Source organism: Protopterus annectens, chromosome 1.part0, assembly GCF_019279795.1.
Source record: "Protopterus annectens isolate FY-2018-M chromosome 1.part0, PAN1.0, whole genome shotgun sequence".
In the NCBI taxonomy this organism is placed as follows: domain Eukaryota; kingdom Metazoa; phylum Chordata; order Ceratodontiformes; family Protopteridae; genus Protopterus; species Protopterus annectens.
In genome coordinates this window covers 1,159,063,748-1,159,086,611 of record NC_056725.1, presented here as the reverse complement: position 1 = coordinate 1,159,086,611, position 22,864 = coordinate 1,159,063,748, and the positions used below count along the sequence as shown (strand labels likewise).

General features: G+C 38.3%; 1 long non-coding RNA gene across 1 annotated transcript; it reads right to left on the bottom strand.

The window, feature by feature from the left end:
• Window positions 1-674: 674 nt before the first annotated feature.
• LOC122801684 lies at window positions 675-21,394 on the bottom strand. The gene is made up of 3 exons (XR_006364784.1): window positions 20,619-21,394; window positions 1,342-1,483; window positions 675-753 (listed from the first exon to the last, which is right to left on the bottom strand). It is a non-coding gene; the product is annotated as an uncharacterized LOC122801684 (long non-coding RNA).
• Between the last annotated feature and the right edge of the window lie 1,470 nt (window positions 21,395-22,864).

The following is a 22,864-nucleotide window of genomic DNA, read 5'->3' as shown; positions in this document are numbered from 1 at the left end:
CTTTTATCAGGTTAGCAGTCACTCTTTTAGCCTCTCTGCTGCTAGCACCACTCTGCAGGACCACAAGGAGCTTGGCTGAGTAGTAACAAGCACAAAAACCACTCCAAAGTGGGTTTTATACAGGGGGACTTGAAAGAGCTAGAAATTGGCCCAAAACGGCCAATAGACTACCGGATTCTTGTGCTGGGAACACTCCTCCAGGGATAGATAGGCTGCTCTAAGCTCCCCACTGCCACTGGTGAACAAAGTAGCCTCCCTTTATCCAAGAAAGGAAATGGGCAACACAGGAACTTTCCAAAAGTCCAGAATACAGCAAAGCCTGTATTTGGACTACTCTAGGTCAGGAAAGACAGGAAACAAGGATAATTTTTTTGTTTTTTTCTTTTATGCAACAAACAGCAGGAAAATGCAATAAATATGTAACACAGGCTAGTGCACTTGAGTGTGTAGCCTCAACAGGTAAATGCAACAAACAGGACAAACTTAAAAAGTGCAGGTGCAAAAACAACTTTAAACAGTTTAAAACAGTTCAAGAAGCAGAAATACTTGCAGTTTAGCTAGATCGGACAGTCACCCAAGTAGTAGCAGGAAATAAAAACACTTTTATCAGGTTAGCAGTCACTCTTTTAGCCTCTCTGCTGCTAGCACCACTCCACAGGACCACAAGGAGCTTGGCTGAGTAGTAACAAGCGCAAAAACCGTGCCAAAGCGGGTTTTATACAGGGGGACTTTCATCCAGTAACATCCACCATCCTTCAGAATGAATAAAACCATTAAAAACCTTCCCTACAAATCTAAAATTCATCACATGATCATGTTGCATGATCATTAGAAACATTCCTTATAAAAATGAAATTCATTACATGGTTAATTCATCACATGATCAAGTCTCATGATCTGACAAGTCACATAATCTAACAATATCACAAGATGAAAATTTAGTTTACATAATAGTATAAAAAACACATAAAACTATAAACACAATAATGTGATGTTACAAAATATATTGTTAGAAATATATTTGATGACAACCAGCTCGTTTTCAATTTTTTCTCTCAGTATTTTTAATAACATCCTTCATTTTAAACACATTTGATATTAATGTGATAATTTAATCCATTATTATTATCCTCCCCTAGTGCCACAGTGACTCTCTGGTTTCTAGGGCACATTTATAATCCTGTCCCCGAATGCCAAATAGAATATTATCTAAAATAATAAACAAAAACTTATTAAAACCATTTCATATTTCAGAATGTTTAAAAAGTGCATTATTACCATCCCAAGCAAGTTTTTTTTAGCACTTTATTTTTTGCGCACCGGATTGCTAATTGTGCTTACCTGCCATTATTTCCTTTCCATTTGTATTTGGTTTGGGATTTCTACTTCTGGTAACCTTGCATTCTGTAACTAGTTTGGACACACTTTCATATCTCTTAATGCTTGCTTCCCCATCAGTCCAAATTCTTCTTTGATGTAGATTCTGCAAATGATTTTGGAAGACCAAAAAGATTTCTTAGTAATCCACATATCTTTTATTTTATATTAGTTGAAAATTGTCTTCCTGACTCCAGGTAACTATGCTATAGGTTATTAAATTATTAATTTTATCTTAATTGATGTTAGTAATGGCTTTATGTGATAGTTTCCATATCTCTTATGTAAACAATGTAAACAATAAAGAATGTATTTGTAAATGTTTGCCTTTAAATATTGAACATACAGTTTCCAGGAGTTAACTGTATAAAGTAAACCCAAATATTTATCATTTCTAACCACCTCTAATTTTTGGGTTGTTAAAGTATGCTATGTAATTATCTTTCTTTTGTTGATGATGATGGTTTTCTTTTTTCCAGCATTAATTTTTAGACTGAAGTCCTTAAACAGCCATTTGAATTTTAACAAATTACTTTTTAACATGTTGAATAAGTAAACACAATCAAAAGGCAATCAATCATCAGTATTGATATTTTGCATTATCTTATTCTTGGAATATCTCCTATGATATTATTGAGAATGTTGGACCCAGTCCTACACTCCTGTTTTATAACACAAAACTTAAACCTAAATTACATCACCTAAAGGGTGTACTTATCCAACACATCAATGCACACAGTGTCTGCAGAAAAATTACTGAATTGCATGCATGAATAGGTTACTATCACTGCAGTTTGACTGAAACAAAAAACTAAGGATGAACATCAGGGTATAATATCCTAAGAGTTCAATGGATCTCAAAAAGAGCTGGACATGTTGTTATTATTATCTATTATGATCTTAAGCCATGTAGATATTCCACCAAATTTTGACTCTGCTGAGATGCTCTTATCTACTACAGCTCTAAACAAGCATCAAAAAACTTGTATTTACAATGTATATTCCTCCAAACAACCCAGAACATAACAAAACATTTAATGACATTCTTTACTGGTTAATACATACTGTTAATCAGGATGGCATTATTTTACAAGATGTCAATATAGTTTGTGTATATTACAACCCTCACAAATGAAAAATAAATAGCAAATTATAATTAATCTATATTGGCCTAATCCAGTTTATGTATTACCCAGCTATAATTGGTGAAACTATAAAAAAACTAAGTTTCATGGACTAGATATTAAAAAGAGACCTCAACTGCATCTCAGATGATGGAATATTCCCTGACACTCTTAAGTAATCACGATCCTACCATATGCCATTTTGAATTACTTAAAACCCCAAATAACAGAAACAGTTAATTCCTTTCTCGAAAGAAAAAAAAAATAGCTTTCAAGAAAAAACATTTCACACTCTCCCACAATATATATTTGGCCACCACTAAAATACTTACCTTTTAATGATGCCATCAGCTATTTCAATATTTTCTGTCTGCTCTAAATACAACTACACTATTATATAGGAAAAAGAGGCCAAGCATTTACCTGCACCCTGAATAACTAGTTATACTACACAAAAAGTAACGTTTAGTGTTTCAGCTTGGCCACAGAGGAAAAAGGCCAATCCCAAGCTATGATACAAAAATATAAATCATTAAGAAACTAAGTGAAACTTATGGCAAAAAGTAAGAGGAGAAATTATTTTATTCTTTACAGAACTCCAAAAAACTGACAATCTTAAAAAATACTGGAATCATATGAATAACCTATTAAAACCAGGCAAAAAATCTCAGCACAACCCTTTTTAAAATGAAACAGACTTCAATACTGTATGCAAAATAAATTCTCAATTTATATTAACGTTCATAAAAATCATTAATCAAAACAAAGTTACACACAATCTGCCTCAACAAACAAATGGATTGATAAACCCTTGACTATGGCCTGGTCAAACTGAGTTTGATTAACAGCTTGGAAAACTGTCAGAGTGGCAGGGAGAGATAAGTTTCTCCATCTCAGGAGGGCATTTATCAATGATGTTCCCTTAGGGAAGGCATGTTCTAAAGAGGGGAGCTGCCTGCAGACACAATCAATGAGCTTGGAAGGCAAGGCAGGGACTGGGTAGAGCATATAATGAAACTACCACAGGATGGATACAAAGATGGTCAATCCCACAGGATGCCTTTGGAATCCACAACTGGCCCCAGCAATGCCAGTGGGGTTAAATAATGTCCCAAGGAGGGGCCAACAAATATTAAAAAAACAAACATATGAATCATGCAATGTACACATAATCTCTATTACGGATATAAAAATGTGAAAAATTAAAGTCAGTTGTTTGGCACCAGATAATCTTCCTGGTGAATACCTTCATATAACAGCACATTACTGTATATGGTCCTATTTCACAAAACAGGTAGTTCAACTGAGTTGTCCAGCTATTAACCATTAGCCATTCCATCACCACTGCGTTAAGTTCCAGGAGAAATGTATTCACAAACAAGTTCTAGGACATCTAATTTCTAATAATCTACTTTTCCCAAGTTAATATGGCTTCCATCTAGGATATAGTACTGAAGCTACCTTATTATCATTTTTGGACATTGTAAACAAACAAATAAACCAAGGATAAATAGCTACCCTCTTTCTCAATTTAACCAAAGTTTTGGACACTGCATCTCATCAATTACTTGTAACAATGCTAACTAAACTTAGTCTAAGTGAAAGTGTCCTGGTTTAAAAAAATTCTAAGTGATTGATCCCAGACTGCATGTTGACAACACACTTACTCTTCCTATCAATCAGTCTCAGTTAGGTACCCCAGGGATTCATCACAGGGCTTTACCTTTTGAATATATTTATCAATGGCATGTACAAGGTAGTGAAAATGCCTCAATGGCACAGTATGCTGTTGACTCAGACCTCATCTGTTCAGCCAAATCTTCAAACTTTGAACAATGAAAAACAGACTCAAACCTATTGCTAAATACAAGTAAAACAAAATTACTTCTTTTCAATTCTGAACCTACCCATTTAAAAAACTCTGATTTTCAAATAAATAATATTATGTGGAATCCAGTTATCCAAGATAGTACTAGGCACAAATCCAAATAATAGTAAACACTGTACAACTACATGATCTTACTGTATGTGAAAAATGACTAAATTCGTTTTTAGACAATTTGAAACTAGAAAAGCCTGCATCAGTTTAGTAAAGGGATGTGTGGTGCTGCATGGAGTATTACTCAACGTTGTTCATCCTAGCAGAGAAAAAGAAAGAACCAAGTGAAATTTAGTCAGGACTTTAGCCAATAATGCATGCTTCCAGACTAAAGTAGCACTTTATTCTCTGCATAGAACAACTGCCACTAGTTCTTAGAAGCTAGAAGTTGATCAAAAACTAGTTTGAAAACTTTTAAAACAACAGCAAAATTAAGAAAAAACAGAGGATACTGCTAAATCTGATACTGGATATACTCAGAAATGCAATAACAGCCAGGTAACTATATAAACACAGCAGAACAGGTTTGTTTTAAACCAAACAATAAAAAAGTACAGTAAAACTGAATAAAATAGTACTTGAATTGTAAAAATCATTAGGTGACTGTAAGTTCGACTGAAAACAAAAGCTCTCCTGTTTTTTAGATGATGAATCGGGTCAAGACACTAACTTTGGTCATTTCAAAACATCCACTCTGTGTGCAGTTTTCTGAAATCTTTAAATTAAAACAGCAAGCAGGCTGCCATCAGTGCTGTTTATCCCAGAAAAGAAAATGAAAGACCCAATAGAAAATAAACGGGGACTTTAGCCAGTTACACTTACTTTCAGAGTACAGTAGCAGTTTATTGTCTGCCACAGAATAATTATCATTATTTCTTAGAAGCTAAAACTTGACCAAATGCTAGCTGGAAAACAAAAAACAGCGTCAAAATTAAGGAAAAACTGAGCATAATATTAAATCCCATTTCAGAAACATTTCAGCAACGCAATAACAGCCAGCTAACTGTATAAACACAACAGAACAGTTTTGCTTTTAAGCAAGCAATAACAATTACAGTAAAACTAAATAAAATAGCACTTAAACTGTATGTCACTAGGTATCTGTAAGTGTAACTCAAAACAAATATATTCCTGTTGTTTAGATGAAGAATCAGTTTTGATGGCCAGGATAAACAATAAAATACTCTTCTAGCTTCCTGAGTTATGTTTTACTTTTTTAGCATTTGTTGACAGAGAAGGTGGACTGATTCTAGTAGGCATTTTCAGCCACAGCCCAAGTGTACAAGGCACAATTCAAATGTCAATCAATTAATAATATTAACTGAAATGAACCGAGGAGACAAAAGTTATATAATAATCCATAATGAAAACAATTCAAGATGGCAATTAAACATCATGTATCATGACACATAATAAAGTATTATGAACAGACTGTAAATATTACAATGCTATGTAAAGGACCAGTTATGCTAATTGCACGCACATAAAATGTGTATATATTTAGTCTAGAGAGATTATCTGAAAAGCAAGTTACGACACTGGACATACAGGAGCTTGTCAAAACAAAAAAAGATGGGATTAAGTTATTGTGGTATGATGAAATCGGGGATAGGAAGCTCTATCAACAAAGTAGCTAAGAAATTTAATTCAGAAATCATGGAGTTTGGTGCTTGATCTGAGTCCAAATGGTATTGTTATGCATGGCGAGTCTAGATCAAACGGAAAAATATTGCACAGCACCAAAAAAATCACATAAGAAGTGACTTAGCATGATGGTTTTGTATATGCACATGTGCTCTGATTTCTCAGAATAAGGTACAAGATGATCAAAATTCAATGCATGGCCCATGTGTTTGAAAGCAAATACAACATGTATTTGAAAGCTGATATACAGATCTGCCACTTATTTCTGTTTAACTTTAATGATTTCTATAATAAGGTGCCTAGCAGTTGATGAGACATAGATCATTCTCCTGTTTTGTAGTACCCCAAACCAAAAGTTTGCCAATCATATTGAGAATGCCTTCTATACCTTCAGGCATCTCGGTTACTGGTATTTGGAAACTTCTGAAGCTCATAAAATTCCAAATGATAATATTCAAAATCTGAATCTGTCCAAAGGAATATAAAATGAATAATATGTTTGGGCTAATTTCATCTAATTTAATCTGACAAACTTGGATTAGCATGGGGTACAAAGTAAAGTTTAAGATAAGACATAGGTAGTAACTTCTTCAATTGTATGAAATGGATAATATTCACTTTTGACTCGTGTATTTAGATCTTGATAATATATACATTTTCTTCATTGGTTACTGATCACAGCTACAACTTGTCTTGGAGTATGTACAACTGGTATAGCTTCAGAGAAACTTTAATATAAAATTCACTGTGCAGACAATCCAAAGTAGCAAACTAGTTGGGTTATCCCTCTAAAAAAAATTTTCAACTTAAAGTATGCATGCTTTGAACTTCCTGATAAAATGATCCAGTATATCTAATACTGCAGTCGGTTGACCTTTGTAAGCATGCATAGTAGCATTCAGTATTACAGGAGAATTCAAAGTACCTGTGTATTTTTGTATGACAGTGCAAAAGTGTTGACTTGGTGGCTCTTCAGTATTAACTGATTTACTTTTTATTTTATTGGATAACTGGGGTAGAGCACTGATCAAAAACTGACCATTATCAGTCTAAACCCAGGATGCGCTTTACAATAAGAATAAACAATTCATCATTAGTTAATGAAAAATTAAAAAAAAAATGTACATATAACACAAAGTTGAAAAACAAACTGAAACCATTTGCCAGCAATGTACAGTGGGAAGCACTGTAAATTAATAGATCATAAAGCTCAAGTTAGACAATTGTTGAGCAATAAAGCAGGAGCAGAGCTACGGGCTAGTCCTGTGTACACATTTATGTAAGGTCCTGTCACAGATTAGGAAGAAATATGAACTGGGATGTATTAGGTTGGTAGCCAAAAGTAATGGCAGTTACAGCCAAGTGATATGTCCTATGCTGTAATACTTTTATTTGAGAAAAAATTATTGGAGTAGCGGTCATAATTTGGTGCATGTGGAAATTTCTGAGATACATGGAAGAAGCGATTACCAGAGTTTAAGTGCAAGTACTGAGAAACTATTGTTTGAGCAATGGAGCTTGGTTGAGAGGATCTGAAGAGTTAGTGCAGAGCTGGACTGATTCATAAAGTTATAAGTGGGGGTAGAAGCCATTGGTTTCATGGCAAGTTCTGAGGGAGTTTCTTTGTGGAACAGATTTGCTCTATCTATAGGAGGATACCATTTGGAAAGTGTGTTGTAGAGATGTTCATACTGTGAAAAACTTGTTATAAAGCAGCAGATTCTGTAAGAAAGAGCTTGAAGAGTTTGCATATGTTTGTTGGACACTGTGGCAAAAAATGGCAGGCCATGTTTGAGATGTGTGAGTAAAATCAGTTTCCTACTGTGGCTCTGGCAGTTGGAGAGAGAGAGAGAGAGAGAGAAACTGGGTATGTTTATGACCCCAAAAGAAGAGGAAATTAATTTTAGTTTGCAATCTCTCAAAGTACATATGAAAGCTGAGTGATTAGTCTAACAAGATTCCAAGTTATCTGAAGTGGGAAGTGGTTTCTATGGGATAATCATATAGGTCTTTGGTCTGGAGGTAGTTGGATCATTTGAAAAGCCTTTTACTTGGCCCAAGGATTGCTTTTCTAAGTGTTTAGTATGAGCTTATGAACCAGTTACTTAGCTGCAGTAGGTCTAATTTATGTTTTTGTGTTTCTTTCTGCCTCTTTGTGTTTAGGGCTTGATCTGTAAATAAGTATTTCATCAGCATAAAGAATGATTTGTAGCTCTGACAAGTTGAGTGGTAGCTTGTTTATAAAGACAGAGGAGTGGAGCAAGAATAGAACCTTGTGCAACTCCTGAGTTAGATGTGCCTAGCTGTAATAAAGCAGAGACAATTTTAAGCCATGTTTTCGCAAATGATTTTGAACCACTCTGTGGTTTGTACACTGATTCCAATCTCAAACAGGTGGGATATCAAGATGAAATAATCAACAATGTCAAAAGTATGGGTTGTCAGTGAAAATTGCCCTTGTTACAATTGCCACTGCCCATGTTTACAAGGGTGTCATCAGTCAGTGTCCAAACTGCAGTCAAGACGCTCCTATCTGAACTCATGTTGTTTACTGGACAGCTGATGATACTTTTGTAGGTAGGTGTTGAGATGGTTGCATATGAGTTGCTTTAGTATCTTACCTAGTATAGGAAGTATTGGTTTTGGGCAATAATGACTGGCTATTGTTCTGTTCATTAGCTTTATTTCTGCTGCCAATGTAATAGTAAATAAATCATCTTATAACTGCACAATATGAATTTCTTTAATCGTATCAAATGTTTCTCGGCCACTACAACCAAGTATGTTTGGTTAGTTTGAATACTGTTCCAAAGACACTGCTTGAAATGATCATTAGTACGTTATGGATTTGTGCTCATCAATCAAGCAAAATCCATGCAACAGATATAATTTGTATCCTGAATGTCAAAAAAAGTGCATTCAGATCTGCATACATTATTAAAACTGTTCAATGCCTTGCACTTAGCTTTAGACATTGTGTTGATTTTGCATCAGTATCAAACTTAATTGCAACACTTAGCATTTAATTACCAGATTTTCGGACCAACAATCAGTATTGCTGCTGTTTGCCTTATGGTTTGTATGCATATCAACAATATCCAAAATCATGTTTCTTTACTCTGTTTCTTCACATCTGATGCTCTCAGATCTTGCTATGATACTATATGTTGATTTGTACATGTCTTTGTAAAATTATTATGACTCCCACTTCACCTACAATCTCAAGTAATTGATTTCCAGCATGTTTTCTCATGTATGTAGCCATATTGCTCATACAGGGTGTGGTTCCTCCCATACAGCTGACCAACAGCTGACCCTAGCATATCTCCTCATTTGCCAAGTCTGCATACACATCTTATCTCCCCCGGACTACTGCCAATTACAGTCGGTTCTAGTGAGAAGATTGAGGTGTCCTGGGACAGCATCACATTGCTGTTGTGGAATTTATATTTAATTTCTCCTCCCCTTTATGCATCCTGTAACGTGCTGAGAGTAGGACATGCAATAAGCATCAGTGCAGGACCATCTCTATCTTCCACAAGGGAAGGAGAATGCCCTGTTCAGTCAAGCTGCTCTTACAGTTGTTTCCCCAGTCTCCACCTAGGAAATTCAACTGTGATGTGTGCCCTATGCTCCTCTCCCTCCCCAGGATAAACATGCCCACCCACCCCATGACAGACAATCAGATGCTCATGCCACTAATCAATCCCAGGTCTCCTAGGCCACAGTTAGGACATTATCCCAGTACGCCTTGGCACTGGTATCTGCTTGTTTATTACCAGACACCATCTTTAATAATGTAGCAATCAGCATTTTATTACTATTTTATTGTTAGACTTGGCCTTCCTTTTGCTTTCATTCTTACTTACATCCTTTATTTTACATACCTGGCTGCAGTTCCTTAGTCATGTCTTTTTAGCTGTATGCTTGAAAACTTACTCATTCTGCATAGATCTAGCATTTTATCAAGGGTCAAGTAGGCTTCGCAAAATAGTCTGCCATTTACTTGGACATTTCTGATTCTACACACAGTTCTGTCTTTTATTACTGAATAATGCAAGTTACCAAACTACTCCTCTGGTGTTGGCTCCATGGTACAAAAGTATGAAACCTTGACCATGAACCAGATGACCCAGAAATTACTTTTGTCTCCAGCAAACAGAATAATAAAGCTCTAAACCCATAGGAAACATTACCCAAGCACCAGTGGGGCCAACAATGGAGGACCAAACTGAGTGTTGGCCCATCCTTTTTGGAGGGACGTAGTCTGATCCACTGTAGTTTTGACACCCACAGCATGCATCATATAGGCTGGAGATGTGCACTTGGCTGCAGCAAGCTGCATCTACATGGCAGCTATCATGGGGTATTTTTCAGGAATTTGCATGCGCACAGAGGAAAACAATAGCAGGTCCTTGCATTTATGAGTGTGTATATCATAGGTTCATAAGTTCATAGATAGGTACTAGGCTATCGACCCTGGGGCCTATACAAGCTCAGCCAAAAAGGTACCCTGGCTTTTGTCACCCAAGAAAATTATTTTCCTGTGCCACTGTCGAGCAGAGCCACAGAGGTGATCCCCGGGGTGACTTTCCTATTTCCCATCCAATCATCAAGATTTTTCTTGAAGAGTGCTAATGAGGAGCTTTGTTTGATATAGATAGATAGTTTATTCCAGAGTATAGGAAGTCTCTGGGACAGGAATCTATCCCTCTGGCATGCTCTGTTTATTGTGGTGACAAGGTTTAGGTCCCTAGATCATGTAGCTCGGAGGGATTGGGATTTCTTTAAGTGGAGCATGTCCAACAGCTCTGGGTTTGACATAGCTTTGTATGTTAGGCAGAGATCACCTCTGAGTAGGCGATATGTGATGGAGTAAAGCTGGAGTTTTTGAGATGGTCTGCATAGGGCATCTGTTTGAGGCCAGTAAACCTCTTTGTGAGGTATTTCTGCAGCCTTTCCAGTTGTTGTAAATGTCTTGTGAGGTACATACCAAAAGGGGCATTGTACTCTATAATGGGTCTAATGAGTGATGAGTAGAGGGGAACAATGACCTCTTTTTTTCTGGATGAGAAACCTTTTGTGATGAGGTGTGCCACGTAGAAGGATTTCCTGACTACTGTGTTGATGTGATTATCAAAGGGGAGACTACTGTCCACTTGTGTCCCAAGGTCTTTTATCACACTTTCAGTGTTAAGTATACTACCACCTATGTTGTAGTTCATAGGTACAGAGTTTTTACCAAAGGGGATGACAATGCACTTTTTGGCATTGAGCTTGAGGCCATGGCTTTGACACCAGGCATCTGTCTCAGTGAGGCCCTTTTGTAGGATGTCCACATCATTAGGAGTTTCAATTATGGCTCCTAGTTTGCAGTCATCTTTGTTAGGTATCAAACAGGAGAGGACCCAGGACTGAACCCTGTGGTACTCCACTTGTCACTGGTCTGAAGTCGGATTTGGAGTCTGCTACTTTCACAGTGAGGGTCTGTCAGTGAGCCAGCGGGACACCCATCTTGTGACATAGGGATTTATAGCTAGTTTAATGAGTTTATCTATAATTCCAGAGTGGGGGATGGTGTTGAGAGCCTTGGCAAGATCTAGGTAGGCCGTGTGAACCACTTACCCTTGTCAACGGCTTTGGTGACTTCTTCAAAAAGTCTGTCAGGTTTAGGAGACATGATCTGCCTTTTACATACCCGAACTGGGTGGGGTTCAGAGTTTGGAGATTACCAATGTCTTTGTTTACAAGTTCCATGATAATACGTTCCATGGCCTTGCAGACCAGGCTTGTCAGGCTAATGGGGTGGTAGTTCACGGGGTCCATGGTGGCTCCCCCCTTGTGGAGTGGGATAACCATCACTGTGTGCCATTCAGCAAGCACAAAGCCTGAGGTGAGGCTATGATTGAACATGGTACTTAGGTGGGGTGCCAGTTCATTCTGTAGTTCATGTAGAACGCAGCCTGGGATGTTGTCTGGACCCATGGATGCTGTGTTCCTGGCTTTGGAGAGTGTGGTTTTTACCTGTGCAGCTGTGATTACAGGAACTTTGCATTCTTCCGGTATAGAGATGGGCTCTTTAGGGGGTGAGAGAGGGGTAAAGTTAGCACTGAGCCTATCTGGCAGGATGTTGGCAATATCAGTCGGGTCTGATATTGCCAACATCCTGGCAGATAGGTTCAGTGCTAACTGAATATCAGCCACTAGGAGAGGGGTTGGGAACAAAAACAGAAAAATCCGGCATAGCTGTCTGAATGACAGCCACCCCATTATGGTATCTCTCTTGAGTATGAGGGAATGAAAAGACATGCTTAATGTATTAGCCAGATTATCAGCAGACACAGTAGAACAGTACCCATTACATACATATTCTTAAATCTCACAGTCTTACAAATCAGTTACGTGAGTCTCAAGTGGCTCCTGAACCCCTTGATTTCTAGTGAACAATACATATTGTCGATTCTCCTTTGGCTTTCCATAGATTTGCAATTTGTCTCTTTCTTATTAAGGTTAATTCCTTCCATGGCTGCAATGAGCATATATTGCCCATTGGATTTTCTCTGATTTGTTGAGATACAGCCCAAATCTTTCAGTCCAAAGTTTGCAGTCCTCTGACTAGTCTTTCTTAAGCTTCCAAGAGCTAAAACTCAAATAAGTGCAGCTGAAGTCTTGATGGCCCGGTGGATGCAAGAAAAAAAAATAGTTGTTAATGGGCATAAGAATCTTGACTGACTTTTTTAGATGTACATGGATATTTGCAAACAATTAGTACACAGGGTTATGTGAAATGGCGAGGTGATCAACAATGCACAGGAATGGAGTGCTTCAGAGACACAAGTAGCACAACTCCACTACCTATTAAATAATGTGGTATGTATGGCATGTAAATGACTGCGCAATGGCATCCAAATGAGTGTCAACACACTAAAGAAAGACTTTGTATATGGCAATGATGAAGGGAAAAATTACAGAACAATTTAGAAATGTATAAATTTGGCATTAAAAGTCATGTCAATCAACTATTCTGAATGCCATGGTTTTCCAGTATGCAGGACCTTCACTCATGTTATTGTGCTAGGAAATGCATCAGTATCGGCAGAGCAGCATGTATTAGTGGTCAGCTTCAGAAACAATGTCCACAATGTTGCTCATCATCTCCCTCCGCATTATAGAAGGCTCTACCAGCATCTTACGTTCCCTCACTTCCATGGCCTTGACATTGTCAACCACAGCCATCTGGACAGACACCATAAGGGAGTTAATAAACATCTCATTCCCTCACACTGAAACAAGAGGGATACATGGAATGCCTATCCCATTGGACACAATGTCTGTGTAGGATTAACCATCTTTGCTACCGGAACCTTCAGAACCTGTAAGGAGTTTTGCAGTCATCAGCCTAGTGAATCCTGCACCAAGTCCCTTGAAATGTTGCTGCAGCAGGTGGAGGAGCTGTTTTGATTTCCACAAACAGAAGAGGTGAGACCCACTGCCATGCTAGCATTGTGTTTACTAGCCATTTTGCTGTAGTCTTCAGGGCCATTGACTGCACCATTTATTGCCATCAAGGCCTCACCTGCTCCGCATGTTGTCTACTATATGACTTACACCCCATCAACTGTCACATGGCATGCAGTATACAGGATATTATACACAATATGCCTATATGCCATCTGGACAGTTCCCATGATTTCCATATCTAGTACATGTGACCTGTACTATTATTTCATGCAGACTAACTTTCTAAAGAGCCATGCAATAGGTAGATCACAAAGTTCTGGATATCTTGTCTCCATGACTGCAGGCAGCAGGCCACACATAATGATATCCATAGTTGTATATTGCAGGTGATGATAGATATGTCTTTTAACCTTGGCTGATGACCTCCTGTAGCCCCTAGACTATTGCAAGAGATGGCTTACAGCATTATATTATTGCAAATACAGAACATTGTCTAACATATGTTCTGACTTATGAAGGCTCACTTCCACTACTTGGATACATTTTGTGGTATGCTCAATATGCACCAGACACTTGCAGTACGATATTCATGGTCTGCACCATGCTACATAGTATGATGGTCTAAAACAATCTGTGAGATAAACCTGTGCCAGCAACAAAGGAGGAGTTGGGTGAGAAGTCATCAGATGAACCAGCTGCAGTGGTACCTCATGTAAGACAGAGGTAGGCACAATGCATAGTGGCACTGGCAAAGAGACAACATCTAGTCCATATCTATGAGCCATGACATGGACAGCATAGAAGAAAACTGGTACATGCATTAACAAAACCAGGCTATGCTTTATGGTGCACTGACAGGCCACAATGTGCTTGAGATATTACCTTATCCACACTGGTCAGACGGTTTGGCTATTCACCAAGTGACATAAGGGTTTATGTCTAATCTTTTGAGTTTCTCAACAATGTCCAAGTGGAGTGCTGTGTCCAATGCCTTGGCCATATCAAGGAAGGCAGTGTGAACCATTTTTTGACCTCATCCATTGCTTTGGTGACCTTCTCAAATATTTCCACCGGCTGAGTAGGCATGACATGCCCTTGACAAAACAAAACTGGGTTAGGTCCAGCGTCTGGAGGCTTCCTGTGTCTTTATTGACTATTGCCATGATAAGTCTTTCCTTGGCTTGGCATATAAGAGTAGTGAATGGGTCTGTAGTTTTCAAGGTCTGTAAATGGCACATCTTTGTGTAGAGGGATGATGGTTGCTCTAGAATGTTCCCCACTGTGGAGTCAGAAGAGGGATGGCCACAACCATGAGAGTGTCAAAGCTCAGGGTTTAAAGCAGTCAAGTAGTCATGGCCAAAAGTGACAGACTATACCATCTGCATGTATCTGGCTTGTGACTACGCACCAGACATCCAACCCCTTGCATAGTCACTGAGGGCATTTGCCTTTATCCTTATAGATACAACACTGGATGCCAACATGATCCTCAGCAAACATGTCTTCTCCAGGCCCTAAATTCCATGTCAATCTGCATGGATTGCAAAATGTTATACAGAACCTGAAGATGTGGTTGCGCTTCCTTATGTAGGTCATGCAACATGCTCAAAGTCTCTGATATAGCATTCATAGTGGCTGCCTGTACCTGGATCACTGACCTGCAAATCCCTGACTAATGTCAAGGGTGACACCCTAGATTACAGTATGTTCTGAAGTCATGGCAACAATGGTCAACTACACTCTTCCCCATTGGTAAGTGCATGCACCTCAAAGGCAATGTGGCTCATTGATATCTTCTATTGTGATAACTCTTGTGTTGCTTGAGTGTGGTTAACACAGAGAAAACATCTAGTGCTAAACACAGGAGATGCCAGAGATTCATCTTGTCCCTCCACTGTCCTGTCATCTGTAGGTGATGTGTGCATGTCCACAATGTTAGTTGGCAATACAACTATGTAATCAGACTGTCCCATGTGTATGGTGCCATCATCATCAGCCACAGGTGACCAGCTGATATCAGGTATCTGCCTACCTGTTATGTTGCTCTCCCCCTCCCCATTTGTACCTGTAAAAGAATAAAGGTTGCACATCTGTGGCAATGCTGAAATATTATATGTGTCACTCTCAATAACGTGTCAGTTATGTACAAAGCCTATAAGCACATATGTGCTTAGTAGTGCAGGTTGCCATGGTTGCAGCCCTGATGTGCCTGGGGAAAAGGTATACATAAGTGTTCTAGTGAACAGCCCACTCACAGTAATGGGTCACTGTACAATAGTAATGTAAATGGCATTACTAATCTGTTGCATCCCCTACAGACACTCAAGCAATTGGGACCAGAGTGGATCCCACGTCCAAGCCACTACAAGGCATGAGGGTTCTCACACTTACCCTGAATAGGGTTTGCTAGATACTCTGACATCTGTATGAGATGCCTCTGTGTTTGTCAACCTCCTGTGTGGGCTTGTCCCTGGAAATGTCCTGCACCTTGACCTTGGCATATAGTATCATATCAGTGACCCTGTGAACACACATGTGGTAATCTGTTATTAGGAACACCCCCAGCATTGATGTCCAGCAACTTTCCCTGCCATACCCAGTGCAGGAAAGCCTTGCCTACTTTATCGTTCCCAAGGATACACATGCCATGTACGTAAGGCCTGAAATAGTACCTCTATCTCCATTGTAGTATTTTTTCAGCCATTAACTTTCCTTTGGTCCTATGTTAAAATGTGTTCACCTGTGTTTTACACATGTGGATTGGTATATAGTTATGCAAGACTATCCGTGTTAGACATCAGTTTCTCAGCACTGTCATCCTGTCTCTACCATGTCTGTCAGCTAACATACTTTCACCATTCACATGCCATCTAGCAGCATCATGTGAACAACACATTGTCTGATAGCTCTCAGGAGGCCTCATATCCTCTTACAGTATATATTGCGGTCCGTGTACATATGGTTGAGTATTGTTCCGTACCCCACCCGACCTGCATATCAGGACAACAACCTGTCATACCCTTGTGCTTTGTTCCCTGTTAGGGTGAGCTCCCCAAACCTGTCATGCTCCTTGTACGTTTTTACAAAAAGAGGTTGTATGTTACTGCTGAGGGTCCTTTCCTGACTAATTTGCTGGAAGTCATGTGGTAGCCTTTACTGGTGCAGTGGTATCCAGCACTGGCCTATTAAAAACATTGCGGGAACTCATTTCACAGGCCAAAGCAACATACATGTTGGACCTAAATAAGGTGCTCAGTAATTGAGATACTATAATTTAGCTACATATAAAATTATGAATGTATGCTATGCAAATGTTTCTTTCATAGCTTAAATCTGGAGGAGTTTGTAGGATGTCACAGTATCAAATGAAAACGTACACAATGCTCAAAACCTGCTATTGATAGTTGGTGTATAAGAAACACAATTTTCTAGTAATTTCAACTCCTTTAGTAATAAATATGTATAATTATCATTTTATATAGCTATCTTAAGCACTGTTCATTTGGAAGTGTTGTAGAACAGCATTTCACAGATCCAGTGAGTCCACGTAAGTAATGGCTCCTAATTCAATTTGGTAAGAAATTAAAATTAATAAAATCAAAATTATGAATATACACCATATGGCACTGAATGATTAATCATATAACTGCTGAAAAAATCTGCACTAATAGTTCATATCTGACTACTACCACTTTGTAAATATTTGTTCTTTGTTTAACATAAATTGTGCATAAATATATTTATGTTAATGTTTTAGGCATCATCTACTTAGAAGCATTGCATAACATCATTTCATAGGCCTAAGCATAAAACTTAAGGAGTGCCTCAAGACAAAAAACAGATGGTCTGTAAGTGAGATACTATGATAATTTATGAATGTGTGTGATATTAATACTTGTTTTACTTGCTTGCCCTACAAGGAGTTTATGTGGCATTTTAAGGTACCAGATGAATGTTTGCATAATACTGGGAAACTTTACCCTGCTAGTTAGTGTCAAACTGCCACCACTTTGCAGATATTTATACCTGTTTAGCAATAAATGTTATATTTAGGCATATTTTATGTAAGTATCTTAGATGGTGCCCACATAAACCTAGCTGTTATTGATTAATAATACATAGGTTCATAGGTTCATAGGTGTGTACTAGGCTAATGGCCCTGGAGCCTTTACAAGCCTAGCCCATAGAAGTGCCCTGGTATCATGCCGTCCGATGTTAGTTCTCAGTGTCTCTATCAAGTACAGCCACTGGAGTGATCCCTGGGGTGAACTTTCTATTTCCTATCCACTCATCAAGATTTCTCTTGAAGAGGCCCGGTGAGGTGCTCTGCTTGACATGTATGGGAAGTCTATTCCAGCCCATGAGCAGTCTCTGGGTTATGAACCTGTCCCTGCAGCATGTTCTGTTGATTGTGGTAATGAGGTTGAGGTCTATGGAGCGTGTGATGTGGAGGGATTGGGATTTCTTTATATGTAGCATTTGTAACAGAGCTGGGTCAGACATGGCTTCGTAAGTCAAGCAGAGATCGCCTCTAAGTAGACGATATGAGACATAGAATAGCTGGAGTTTTTTGAGTCTGTCCATGTAGGACATGTGTTTAAGGCCTAGAATTCTCTTTGTGAGGTACTTTTGTGGCCTTTCCAGTTGTTGTATGTGTTTAGTGAGGTACATGCCAAATGGGGCATTATACTCGATGACTGGCCTAATGAGGGAAGAATAGAGAGAGATGATGACATCTTTCTTCCTGGATGCAAAACCCTTGGTAATGAGATGTTCTACATAGAAGGACTTTCTGACCACAGTGGCAATGTGGTGGCCAAAGGAAAGGTTGCTGTTTTTCCCCAAAAAGGATGATGATGCATTTTTTGGCATTAAGCCTAAGGCCATGGTTTCAACACCAGTCATTTGTCTCAGTGAGGCCTTTCTGTAGGATGTCTGCATCACTTGGGAAGTTAATAATGGCTCCCAGCTTGCAGTTATCAGCCAGAGTCCCTCCGTGTTGGCCTGGACATCAGAGAAGTAGATGCCAAGCAGGAGAAGACCCAGTATCAATCCCTGTGGGACTCCACTTGTGACTGGTCGGCAGTCTGACTTGGAGTCCGATACTTTCACACTGTGGGTTCTATCTGTGAGCCAGTTTGCAACCCACCTAGTGACAGGGGTTGATGCCTAGTTTGGTGAGTTTATCAATAATTCCTGAGTGGGGAGTGTTATCAAAGGCCTTGGCCAGATGGAAGTAGGCTGTATAAACTGCCTTGCCCTCGTCCATAGCTCTGGTGACTGACTAAAAGAAGTCAACCAGGTTGAGCAGGCATGATCTACCTTTCACAAAACCAAATTGTGTGGGCTCTAGAGTTTGGAGATTCCCTATATCCTTTTAGGTCCATGATGATGTGCTCCATAGCCTTACATAGCAGACTCATCAGCCTAATGGGGCGATAATTCCCAGAGTCTGCAGTCGCTTCCCCTTTATGGAGAGGGATGACTGTCTGTAACAGTCTACCATTCAAGCCTGGGTTGAGGCTGTGATTTAACAGGGTACACAGATGTGGTGCCAGTTCACTTTGTAGTTCATGTAGAATATATATATATATATATATATATATATATATATATATATATATATATATATATATACAACTTCCAGATTGCACAAACCTGGAGAGAGATAGAAATGATAAAAATGCAACAGTCTCCTCCCTGTTCTCTGAGCCTAGCTAACATTATAAGGTGCCGGACAACTTCCAGTAACTGCATCCTGAGCATTGATCAACTGACACCCTGTAAACAATAGTCTTCCCAGTATTGGCTTTAGAAGTTCTTCTCTCGCTTGCTTTAGAAGACATTGTGTCCATGAATCCACTTCTAGAAGTTGGAGCCTTAAACACTAGATGCGATATGTTAATTATTTCTAATGTCAACTTTGTAATACTACTGAATTACATTGTTTCTTGGTGTAGCTTTATATGAAGTACCTTGCATCAAACAGCTTTTCACAACTGATGTAAAAAAGATTTTATCCGACATTTATCACTGTTTTTTAGTATTATTTCGGACATATGGGAGGCGTGCTGTTTAAGTAAAGATTAATTTATTTATTTTTATTTGAGCTCCAAGTGAATTATCAGATATTTCTAGATCATCTTGACTAGCACATTATGGCATCTTTTTGGAAGAAACACCATCCTCTGAGATCAGCCAACTCCTCTAAATGCCTATTAACACTATCTGTGAAACCTTAAAAGTAAGATCCTAGAAGACCACTGGCTTGGATCCAATGTTAACTTTACTGCTAGCGTTAGTCATTTAAAACATTAACTGCAAAAGTATAAAAGATTTCAGTGGCAGAAACTATATTGTGAAATATACCTTAAAGTTCACAAGTACCTCGAATCTCAAAATCACCCTTATGCCATTTTATGAAGGATTTTAGATTGGATATTGGGTATTGCTTTTTGAGAAAGTTCACTGAGTATATGTGTCTTTTGTAAAATCTTTCATGAAAGAAGAAAAAGCTACTTAGAAAGATTGAGGGATTTGATAGTAAATTGAAAATTTCTCCAAAGTATGTTTTTCTTGGGTTCCTATTGCATTATCGCAGACGCATTTTGTGGAATGCATCTTGATTGAACCTAAAAGAATGAAAAGGCAAAATAGCAAAGCGACTTTTCAGCGAATTCTTTCCCTGGGAAAGAATTTGCTTGGCCGCTTTCATTACTTTGCCATTTTCGGCACTGTAGTGCGATCTTGGATTTGGTATATTTAAGTAGGGCCCCCCACATGATGTAATGTTTTAAAGTTTTTTTTGTATTTTTTTTTTTTTTATTTTGGAACAGCGATTTTTTTCCTTGGAAAAAAAAATCACTGTTCTGAGGTTTTGACATTGTAAGCTTTCGCTTATATGGGGTTGATTAATTATCGTTCGCTTTTGTAAGCATATGATAATATAATATAGACCCATTTTTCTTTACCTGCATAAATACAATACCATGCCTGAAGCAATAACAGTCTATGAAGAAAGGTTGAAAGCCACTAAGAGGAAGAAATTTGCAAGGAGAATGGCTGCATTCAAAATACAAATTTGAAAATCATCAGCAGAAATCTTTAAAAGACTGTCCATACCGTCCACATACCCAACAATTCACTTATGCTTCACAGCTGTAATCCATCCATTCATCCACAACCCCTTTTTCCGATTTTTGCATATGCAGTCAGGGTGTCACTTCACCAGTGACAGTCATCTGGCTTTGCTTTTTTAGAGATGGGCTAGAGAACTCTCATGTGTTTCCAAGGTGATCTCCATGATTAGGTAAGCAATATTCAGCACCAGAAAGTATACTAGAAGAGAAGATGTAAAATTTTAGAAAGGAAGTGGTGGATGTAAAAAGGCAAAAAGAAGACAAAGTAGTGAGGACAGCAAAAACATGCAAATTTCAAGTAAGAAGGAGATTGTCATGTGCTCCATTATTAACTATTTTCTAATGTACTGTCACTTAATAAAACAGTAGTGCTGAGTGGACTTCAACTCCTTTACAAGAGGAGAAAGTGACTGATACACTTAATAGTGCAAAGTCGTTTACCAATCGTCATAAACTGCATTCAGAGAATGATAAAGAATATATCTGTAAGAAACTTAAGAAACCCAGTGTTTTAACACTGGCCTCTGATTCTCTTAAGGCAATCAAATGTGTATGGAAAAATAACAAGCCTGTACTGAAAACAAATTATAAGGATACATTTTATAACATGAATCAAGTTGAATATGCAGCACTGATTTGACTGAATGAGAATAAGAACATCTGTGTTTCAGAGGTTGCTAAAGGTAGCACCATCCTCTTCTAGATACAAGTTACTAGCAATGGTGAATCTCCTCAAAGAAACAGACTCTTGTAAAATAATACCCAAATGTGCAAGTCTTCAGATGCAAGAAAAGGGCAATATTCGGTTCAGTGAGCTAATAAATAAAATAATGACTGAATTTCAGAAGAAATATACTTTCTAAAATTAGTAAAAAATAGAGATAAACTCCTGAGTTTGTGGTCAGCAGAGATTTGCTCATAGACAACATAGATTGAAATGCTATGTAAATTTCTTATCAAGTGAGAAATCCAGAGATGTTTTTCCCCCAAAACATAGGCAATGTGCTTTATTTATGATTTGTTCTTCATTTTATTTTGTCACCACTAATTTAGATTCATTGCACGACTACACACTCATGAGCAGGGAATTAATGAAATTTGATAGATGTTAAGCAGGGATTCAAACCTTATAAAGACTGAGTAATAACAAATGTTTCTCTCTTGAAATTGTGTATGATAGGCTCCTTTTTTAAAAGGTAAGTTTATAATCAGTTAAAGAGCTACAGCAATGAGGGCAACTATTGCCCGTAATTATGCAAATATCTATCTGGAGCATTGGAAGAAGGCATATTCAGGCGTCTAATATGAAAAATAGACACACAAACACAAACACACACACACACACACACACACACACACACACACACACACACACATATGCACACACACAGACTCACTTATATATGGGTGCAATTCACTCTGTCATATACTCAGTTTACTGACAGAGTGCATTCCTGTGGAAATATATCAAAAGCACTCTGTCAAATGATGGGGTGTTGAAAGGAGGAGAATTGAATGCTTGTGATAACAATGAGTGTGGGATTGTATTTTAATGTTGAAAATCTCAAACGTACAGAAAGTTTCAGACTTAGAGATGGGAATGTGCATATGTGCAAGTGAATCCAGGTTAGAGGGATAGAGTAAGGGCCAGAGAAGGCGATAGAGTTAGTGCTGGGTATATAAGCTGGGAAATGTGAACTGTGTCTAAGCATCTTGTTTAATGGTAGTTTATGGAAGGGTCTTTCATAAGGTAAGGTGTAGGGTTGAAATTAGGGGCAGAGGCAAAGTTAGGGTTAGTACAGCAGTGCAAGGGAGCAAAATATGAGGTCAATGGCAGAGACTTACAAAAAAACCTGTAGTTGCTAAATTATACTTGTCTAGGAACTATTTGTCTGCATTTTATGATTGCCAGAGGAAGGTAGTGGCAGTGTTTTGCAGCTGAAAGTTTGGTAAATCATCCATTAGATCCCAAATCTATATGAAGTGAGTTTCAGACTTTGTAGTGATTGAGAGTTATTCAGGGTATGGACAAATAAAGGGATTTCCATGCAACTATACAAGTAGTTAAAAAGTGATTACATAAAATTATTAAGATACTTGTTTTTCGCTAGTCTATATACACTACATAATCTTTTTCAGATTTTTTATAGATACATCCACAGGAAGGCTATGCATTCACAGGAAGGCAAACAGAATGCAAGCTTTGCTTTTAACTCTCACTGTGGATTGGGTCTTTTTAT